This window comes from Tetrao urogallus (genome assembly GCF_951394365.1).
Source record: "Tetrao urogallus genome assembly, chromosome: 4".
Taxonomy (NCBI): Eukaryota; Metazoa; Chordata; class Aves; order Galliformes; family Phasianidae; genus Tetrao; species Tetrao urogallus.
This window is the reverse complement of record NC_136817.1, coordinates 62,394,449-62,404,757: the sequence shown is the minus strand read 5'-3', so window position 1 is coordinate 62,404,757 and position 10,309 is coordinate 62,394,449.

Here is a 10,309-nt window from a genome sequence, read left to right as displayed (position 1 = left end):
AAGTACTGTCAAATTATTATCTTTAATAACGTTTATGAGACTTAATAAAAAAAAGAATAATTTGCTATAATTCTTGAAACAGGAGAAGCTATCTGGTTTCTGTCAGTTTGAATCCATAAGTTTCCAATCCATAAGTTGAATCCATAAGAACATAAAAGTTCCACTTTTCTGCTACCTTTACAGAGGCTATACGTGCCAGGTTTAATCTTATTGTTATTAAATGGTCACAGCTTTAAGAATATTAAAATGTTACAGAATAAGAATTTTGTTTTATGAAAACAGTAAAATAGGATTTAATCCCTAAGGGATTTTTCTTAATAAGCTGTAATAATAGGACCTCACATAGAGCCAGCAATTCTTACCTTAATTCCTTCATTTTGTTTGAGACAGATATGCACAATATCAGTCATCTGCTTTCAGTTCCCACTGTAATAAACATTTTTGTGAGTGTAAATTAAAGAATGTGCAGTACTTAAATTTCAGACTCTGTTGAATATCAGATTTGTAATTCCTTTTATTTTAGGTAAGTATGTCTGTGGCTCACTGATCTGATGTGATCCACTCCACAAAGAAAGCTCGGCCAACAATGCACTCATAAAGATGTTGGCTTTGTAGATGTGCGTATCTGTATTTTAGGCAAGCTCTATTTTTATTTTTTTTTACAGTATTTATACGTACTGTTTACAGAGTAAGTTTTTCTCTCTCTAGGAATAACTGACTCACTCCATCATGACAGTCATGCTTACAAATGTGCTATGGGGCCAAATTCAGGTATTTTTTTTTTATTTTTGTTTGCAAATATACTCTCAAGATTTTTGAACTGTAAAAATACCTGTGTAATCCAGTACATATAAACCATAACACTGTCTTTACCTGTATAAGACATGCAAATATGTAAATGTTAGTTTTCTTTTTTGCATAAATGTATATATTTCTGAAGTGGATAAACTTCCAATGCCAATTCGCCTGTTTTGTGCAGTCTCACTGAACTTGCTGAGTACGTGCTTTAATACTTTCTCTTGTAATTGTGGTAAGTAGTGCTCTTCTAACTTCACAATTGGAAGAATTAGGTTTTAGCCCTCTTGAATCAATTTTTTTTGTAAGCAACCATGTCAGACATTTGGCATTCTGGCCATCAGATAACATGGCTGGAGGTGAAAATTATCCATTTTCTATTTACTTCTAAGGTTCTTGAGTGAGAATTGAGGACTGAAGCATTCATTTTATCTACGAGCACAAAACACAAGTGCAGCCATAATAAAAGGTTCCTCAGAGGAAGAGGAATGTGCTGTGCAAGAGAGCCAAGTCTCCAAAGGACTTCAGCAACTTGCAGGGAGGAGAGGCTCTTTGCATTTCCCAGCACCTAACAGCCCTTCTGTTCAGCAATGTTGGCGTCACCCAGCAGGTTTCTCTGATGCCTCCTGCAGGCAAGTAGGAGGGGCAGACAGGGACACACTAAGCAGTACTTTCAGATGGATTCTAAAGAAATCTGTAGTCACTCTCTCTTCTGAATCATCTTGCTCCTATGTACTGCTCTAGTCTGTTTGGTGGAGAATTAGATAAAGTTACATTTCTGGTGTTTGTAGGGAAGAAAGGCACAGTTTAGAGCTCACAGTCTGTCTCCTATGTCTCTTACACATCTTATACGCCCCACTGCAAGCTCCTTATCTTAAAGTGGTTTGGGAGAGAAGTGTAAAAGCAGTATTTGGCATGCCAAAATATGCAGTTTGTGAGTTTGGTAACATGTAAGTCAAAATAATTGCTACTAATTTTGGACAAAATTCTGCACTTTCTGACCAAATTTCTGTGAAAGGTTTGTATTTGTGGAGGAATAATTCTTCTAGGGAAGAAAAAAACAAAAAACGAATGGTTCTGGAAATACAGGATTTAAAAAGGGACCATCAATCAATAGAGTGCAATAATGGAGCAATAGGAACACTAAAAGGGAATCTGATATTGAGGTTTTCTATGAGACAGAGTGCTACATGCTGCTGCTTTTTGTCAGCTATTCCCTCAGCACTTAACACTTTTTAAAAGAATGTAAATAAGTAATGAGAATATTTGTGCCCTCTGTTCTGTCTTGCTTTAGAAAATTGGAAGGAATGGTGATTTCTGAAGCATTGATGGTGATTAGTTTGAGTTTGGTGACATCTGCTGGTCAGCTATTTCCATGCAGGGCTCTACCCAACAGCAGTATCTACATGAAACGTGTACAGAGGTCAGTTGGGTGGACATCATTCTTAAGTGACTTTGGATAAGAGCGAGTTTACAGCCTGACTCTAGGTGAAAAGCTGGTGAGCTGCGTCTTTGAGGGTGAAAGCATCTTTTGGCTCATGTTTCTTACATAAGTAGCAACATTGTTTAGCAAAATTAGTCATCTGAATGTATTTTATCCTGGATGATGAAGGAGTAATATAAGCAAGAATATAAAATTCAAAACAACTACTTCGAGGTAGAATATGCATAATCATAGAATTTACACAGACATCTGAGGACTACCTAAATACCTGACATAATGAAGCACTAAAGAGTTGTTCTAAACATTAAATACTTCACCTGGCCTAAGTGTCTGATGTTGTAATAGTTTCCATCTTATTAAGAAGTCAACATCTTGAACTGTTTTTTTCTAGAAAGAGAAGCACTCCAGATGACCATGATTACAGCCTCTTAAGAGAACTCCAAGCTCTCATATTAAAAATAAAAAAAACCAAACAAAATAAAACCTAAAAAAGTAAACACTACTGAAACCCTTGCAGAGCAGAGAGAATTTGAGTTACCTTTAAATTGGGCAAACTAAAGCACCAAAGTACAGAAAGCTTAGTGTGTCTTGTAACACAGTCAACCCTAAAATCTACTCACCCAGGACTTCCATTTCTGTGCCTTAAAATACAGGATAGTAGTTCCTGTCGGTTATTTGTACCTCGTTTCTTACTACTGCTAGTTACTGGGAAGCATTTAACCCAGCCTCTCGGGTTCATGATGTATGTGACCATAATGGCCGTGTAAGAATTGTTTTTAATGTAATTTTACTTCTACATAACTCTAGCAAACTTGTTTTGTACAGAAATGATGGTAGTAACTGCTTGCGAGACTAAATCTCTGGAAATAGATGGGGAAAATAAATGCAGACCCATCTGACCCTTCTTTGGGTCAGTGCTTTGCTTTTTAACAGTATCATATTCGTTTCTTTTGGGCCTAACCTTGATCCATCCGGTTTGTGTACCGGGAAGCAGACATGCACTTCAGTAATGACTTTTTTTGCACAGCTGGAGTCTTGCAGTTGTATTGAAAGCTATTGATGTGAGAAGTACATCACAGAAATAAAGAGAGTCTATTCTGTGTGCGATCAGGGTTTTCTTACAGGACAGCTAAGGAGAAAGATGTTCCAGGTGTAGCCTCGCAGGCTGTCTGTTAGGGATTCAGTGATTACACTGTTCTTTGATTTACGCTGTGCTACCATTCATACCTACTTATTTTTCCAAGTAAATGGCAGCTACACCTTAACCGTGGGGTGCTGCTGAAAATTTGCCTTTTTAAAAATATGATTTAAAAGACTTCAAAATTTGTTGTTCTAACGTTAGAAAGCTTCTCCCAAGATAATTTAATTTTCTCCTGTATGTAGTAATAATAAATACAAAGCTTTAAACAAAATATTTTTTTCCATGTTTTAGCCCTCTTCACTGCTTTGAACTTGCCCTAATATCTTCTTTTTCTTTCTTTCTTTGTTTTATTCACCGTGGTCTGTTTTTGAAGTCCCAGCTCTTCAAAAGGTAAAACTTCTGGTAGTGGCAGTTTTTCTCCTATTACTAAAGGATAACTTTCTATAGTTTGCTATAACTTTCAGCAGCTTTAGTAACTTTGGAACTAGCACAGAAGCAACTTGTATTGAACATAAACATCGTGTGCCTTCTAGACTTATGAAGTCATAAATGTTGCAGTTAAAAGAATCTGCTTTACTTGGAGAAGGATTTTGGCAAAACAAATCCAGACCTCCACAAGCAGTGTTGTAACATTACGAAGAGAAAGCTGGTTTCTTGCTTTCTTTTTGGCTAAAGCTATCACTGTATCTTCCACCTATTCTTTTGCTATTACATGAGTTGTATCAAGAAGCTTATGCAATAACATAAGCAAAACTCTTATTAACTGACTTGAACTATGAAGCTAGGTTGATATTTAATCTGAATAGTGTACATTTTTGTGATTCCGTCCTAAGCATAAAGTCAATATTTTTCAAACTTAAAGCCAAAATTAGCCTCTCAGTTTATTAATCTCAGTGTATGTAATATCTCACTGTTCTGCCCTTTCCCCACCTGTAGCTTCAGTTCTCTTTTTTTCAGATGTGATTTTGGTTATGGAGGGAGATCACAGCAGACCAGAATGTGCTTTTCCAGGTAGTTGTTCTGTCAGATCTTCTCATCTATATATGCCTTAAAGAACAGGAAACTTCTCCTTCCTTACACAAACAAGTGAAATTAGAGAAGTTAAAAAAAACAGGCCTCCCTTCTGTGAAGAATATAACTGCCAGGACAAAAATAAACTTTCCAATGGTACTTTTGAGATAAACTTACCAACAGTGACCAACTTTTATAATCCTGCACTTAAGTCATGATATTTTATTAATACTGTTCTACACAGATGAAGTTAAGACAGTCCATTACATCACTTTTTGAAAAGGCATTTAAGTATAATAATTTCAAAGAAACATTCCTCACAAGCTTTTCAGTAGTAGTGCTAGATGGGCACAAGCTCACTTGTACCAGAAGCATCCCATTCATCATCAGCAAGATTTGGAGGCCCTTGGGTATTTCTCAAAGACAATTGGTGTTTGCCACCTAGGGAAGCAAGTCCTGCCCAGAAATGCCCAGTACACAGACTGTCAGAAAAGAGAAGCTCAGGCAAACCAAGAGGGAGAGAGATATTTTGATACTGTCACTTACACTTTATGGGTAAGAAAAGCATCCTGAAACTGCATACGTGGAAGGGGCACACCCTGTATAAAGGAGAAGATACATGTTTTAATCCAGATTTGTGACATCAACCACGTATCATGCCTCTTACAGGTAGCCGAGTGGTTTGAGCGTTCAGGACTGCTAATGCCAAGGTAAAGACTTGCGTAAAAATAATTGTGGCCTGGTAATGTTAAACTAAAGCAACTAGTGTAAATGAGCATATTCAGATAGATTTTTTTATTTTAGATGCCTTGACATTCTGTAGTGTAATACTGCTGATGACTGAGTCTGGACAAACTTATTGCAGAAGAATCAGCAGCTGGTACATCTATACCAACTAAGCAGTGCCAAATTCTGATGCTTCGTCTGAACACTGTACTACCTGAAAATATCTGGTAATTTATTTTAGTGGTTTTTTTTTTTTTTTAATGGACCAGTGAGCATTATCCAGTATACGTGCAGATGTGTATATAGCAAACAAAACTACAGGTAGCAAACTTGTCTTGGTCATTCTGTCATATCTCTCATAGGTAGGGCAAAGACCATGAAGGGGTCAGATACCATGGCTAGATAAACACTGTGTGGTTCATATTATTGCGCCTTTGGTTGTAGCTGTAATCCTGTAAAATGAACTGGTAAGAGCTATTGAAGACAGACAAGCCTAAAATATCATAGCAGTGCTTTTTCAGATTCTCAGTGCCACAGTTGAATAGTACTGTATACTGCTTTAGTATGCTGAGCATGTGCGTGCCCTCTGTTACACTTTTACCCACGAGATCCCACCTTTGCTTCTGTGCCATTGCTGACTTTCATGCAGCTCAAGAACCTGCTCAGGCCAAAAACTGAATTGGCAAGATTAATAGTGTCATACATCAGCTTCAGCAGCTTCTGGCTACAGAATGAGCTGTTTGAGCCTGCTGATTCAGCAGAAAGCTGATCTTGCCCCCTCACGCCCCAATTATTCCATCAGAATAGTTCAGTGAAACGATATATTCTTTGGCCTCAGTACTGTGCAAGGAGGTTGGAAGAGGAGAGCAGGAATGGTGACCTTGGGCAGGTCACGGGAGAAAAAGACAGGGCTAAAGAACTGCACCTCCTGCAGCGTTTTAATGTTTTCAAATGTTTCACCATCAGATTGAACAGTGGCAACTGATAAAACTCAGCATCTGATCAGCCCAAACTGCTCCTGGCACAGCTCCCTGTAGTTACAAACACATTAAGTCAGCACTGCTAGCAAAACAAATTATGTTGCCCTTCCCTGGTCACCACTTCTGACCTTAGCATCACCTTTCCTGTTGGCTCTAATGTTCTCATAGCCAGGGATAGAAAAAAAACCAACATTATTTTAAGTGAAAACAGTATTTTTTTTTTTTACCAAATATGTGTTTGTGTGGATGAGTTATCCCATGTACTTCACTGGACAAGAAAAAGAGCTTCATGTGTTAAAGAGGTGAAGCAGGTGCCAAGCTGAAGGGGAATTCTGCCGTCGTCACCCACGTGCCACGGGGCAGGCGATGCAGAGGCGCTGAACCTGGCGGAGCACCTGCAGCCTTCTTCGTTAGACTGAACCAGATGGAGAGGGCGATCTCGTGTGTAAACACACCGCTGGGTCTAACGGAGTTTAGTATCAGATAGAAGTGACTTTATTTAATGCGTGGGGTTTACAGCAACAGTTCTGCCCAAAAACAAACATTCAAAATGCAGACAGTTTGCTAATTGTTAGTGATTACAACAGCAAATGTGATTAGGCATGCCTACAGCCAGCACTGTCTTGCTATCGGATTTGCAACAGTTATCCCGTCTACTTTGCAACCAAATCAGTTTCCAGCGGTTGAGACCAAATTCAAGTTCTCGTGTGTCTCTACAGCCTGCGTTTCAATTCTAAGCAGCGAAGATTAATCGCCAGAAAGCGCAAAGCAAGGCTGGGAGTATCTTTCTATCGCACCGCTCCTCGGCAGTTACTCGATTGCTGCCTTTCTCTCTCGCCGTGCGCTGCTCCGTTCCACAGCGAGCCATCTCCACACGAACTCCACCCGCACCCCCGCGAGGCGCGCACAGCCGCGCTCGCCCCACAGAAAGCCCGCGGACTCAGGTCTCCGCCGCTGCCTCCCCTCACGCGCCTCCAGCCAATGGCGGAGCCGCTTGCTCGCCGCGCTCGCGCCCTCCAATGGGCGGCGCGATTGTTGGCCTGCAGCCCGGGGAAGCCGCACCCTGTCGGGCGGGGGCCAAGGGGGGGGGGCGGAGCTCGGCGCTGGGGCCAGCGGCGGAGGCGACGGGCTTGGCGGAGAGGTTGCCCGTTGCGGCCCCGTCTTTCTCCTTTCGTCGCGCCGGTGCCCGCCGTTTTTTCTCATCTGCCCTCGGGTGAGCGCTGCTGGGGCGGGCCGGAGGGGGCGAGGAGGAGGAAGGCGAGGGGCGTGCGCGCCCTGCGGAGGGGCGCAGCCGTTAACGGTCTGCGGCGGGCGGGGGCGCGGCCGGCGGCGGTGGAGGCGCGCGGGGCTGCGAGGGGTAGGAGAAGGAAAAGCGGGCGGCGTCGGTAGCGGCTCGCGTGGCCTCAGGAGGAGGGGAGGGGGTTGTGGAGACGCCTCGAAAACAGACGGCCGGAGCGGGGGGTGGGAACGCGGCTGCTGCAGCCCGCTGCGGGGCGGCGGCGGGAGGTGCGATCCGGGCGGGATGCGGCGGCTGCGGGCAGCTCTGTCAGCCGGGCGCCGAGTTGCTGCTGCTGCTGCTGCTTCCAGCTCCGATGCCCTCAGCGCCGCCCCCGCCGTCCTTCTGCCTCACCTGGCCGTTCTGCGGCGGGCGCTTGTTTTGTTTACTCTGCTGGAAAACGGTGCCTGTCCGTGTGTCTGCTTTTTCATGTCGCACGTCTTTCCGCAGTAAATACTCTGCAGTCTTTGGGGCGTTCTAAGGGTTGGTTGTTAATCTGCGTTGTCTTTAGGTGAAACCAGCCATTAGGGAAGGGGGAGAGATCCGGTCAGGCTGGAAAAATCCCCTCGGTTGTGTTGAGACGAGCACTGGGTGGTATCTTCACGAGGTGCTGCCAGTATTGTTTTTCTTTCTGGTCTCTGGGAAGTTGCTGCTGATCATGAGTGTTATGTACCAAAAGCGTTTCAGGGGACCGTTTTTCTATGGTGACACGTATCTATATGGAGCTCTGTGGAGCACTCCTACCTTCTGCTGGTGGGTTCTCGAATCCTCATGCTGCAACAACTGCCAGATATTTGTGTATGCCTTGCAGAAAGCTACAGGTATCTCTGAGCATGGATCAGAGACTCCTTAGAGCTGGAAGGGACCTCTGAGGGCCATTTCGTCCAACTGCCCTGCAGTGAACAGGGACACCGCAGCTAGATCGGGTTCCCCAGGGCCTGATCCAGCCTGGCCTTGAAAGTCTCCAGGGATGAGGCATCAACCACATCACTAGAAAACCTGTGCCTCTGCCTCAGCGCCCTCATGTAAAAGACTTTTTCCTTTCATCCAACCTAAATCTCCCCTTTTTGAGCTTACAGACTGTTTACATCTCTGGGCTTTGTAACATGACCAAGCGTGCTGATGGAAATCAGTAGTTCTTAGCTGTCCCAAGTATTATTCTTACTGATAAAAATTTAATTTTAAAAATAAAGAAATATAAACTTAGGCTTCTATTTCTTTTGTCAAATTGATTGATGTAAGAGCTGTGTTTCTCAATTTTAGAGTTGTATTCTGTCCCCATTTGTTATTATACAACAACGGACTGGCTCCTCATTCTGCAGCAGGTGGCTTTATATTCAGCAAGCCAATTTGATGTGATCATATAAAAATAGGCTTAAGTGAACATAATGTCTTATGGAGTTTGCTTCAGAATTTAAATCTGGTGGTTTGCTCAGAGTTTGCAGGAACTGAAAGCTTTTACATCTGTGCATCAGAATGCTTGCATGTTTAGGTATTCTGTAATTTTGCTGGCTTCCTGTCTTCTATATGAGGCTCCATGTGGGATATACTTCTTTAGCCAAAAACAGTAGTGCTGCCTGAGCGTTTTCTACTTAATGTTGGTGAATAAAAAGTGACGTGGGAAATCTGAACATCATGCTTCATCTGAAAGAAGCACTTTCGCCAGCACGTTTGCCAGTGAGTTTATTAGGGTATGGTTCGCTAATGCAGTAGTGAAGAAGGTCGTTTAGTGAATCAGTATTTTTCTGTGACAGTTTTTTCAGTGTCTCCAGCAGAAAATGACTCATCTCTGTTCTCATTCTTTGAGGTTCACCACTGGTGTTGAATGGTGTTTTGTAGGTACAGAATCAAGTCATTTGGTGAGAATATGTGGCCAAACCCATTGGAGTACTGAGACGCTTACATGGCATGAAGCTGCTTCTGCCCCACTTGAGTCTGGTTTTGAAGGCTGGCTTCACAGCATGGAGTGCTTTTAACAGATCTCCTTTACCAGCATTCTGTGAAGTACCATGGAAGAAAAAAGCTGGATTTCCAATTGGCTAATTCTGTAAAGAAATAAAGTAAAATATTATAATGGGAGGCTTCAAATGAGGAGAACCACATTCAACATGTTGGTTGCTAGTTAGCATCCAACTTCTGTGTGACAAATACCTTCTGTATCTGGAGAGGTTAGGCAGTAAGCCATGTATCTCCTACTTTCTGGAGTTGTAGTTTTTGTAATTATTTAAGAACTAACAGTGGTGAAGATTGAGACATTTGTAAATCCTAGTGTCTGTCCAGTGACTGACTCCTGCTTAGAGGGGAAGAATAAAAAGAAAACTTATCTATGCCTTTATGAGGAAGCGTATCAAACAAGTGTCGCCTTGGTGTTCTCGTGTTTCATGTGTCCTCACTGCGTGGCAAACTAAAAATAATGCTAAATTTCTGATGTTAATGCCTTTTAGACACTTAGAGTTATTGGTGCTTCATATTTTAAAGTCGACTGAGGAGACAAGCTGCTGGTTCTGCTGAGCAGGGTATTTGACATCTGCTGAACCTGGCTGAAAGTCTTCCATTACCTCATAGAACTATGTTAACAGATTTGAGAGCACTAACTTCTAACTTCTTTTAAATAGCTGTCCTTCAATTACATGAGTTTTGGAGTTTTCACGCATTTCATCTATGCCTAGTCTTGCCTTTTATGTAACGTTTCTCTGCAAGAGCGCTCTTTTTGCGATAGGGTTGAGAATAGCAGCTGAACAAACCTGTTGCTTAAGGAAGTTTGGGAGTGTGAATCACGTATGGCAGTGCACTTGTTGAGGAAAGCTTCTGTTCATTAGGGATGGTGATGCTTAAAAAGTGTAAATTGTACAGATATTTCCATTTATGATAATTTTGGCCTTAAAATTACCCTTTTATTTGGAGAGGTAATGGAATGGAATGTTCAACGAGACTTT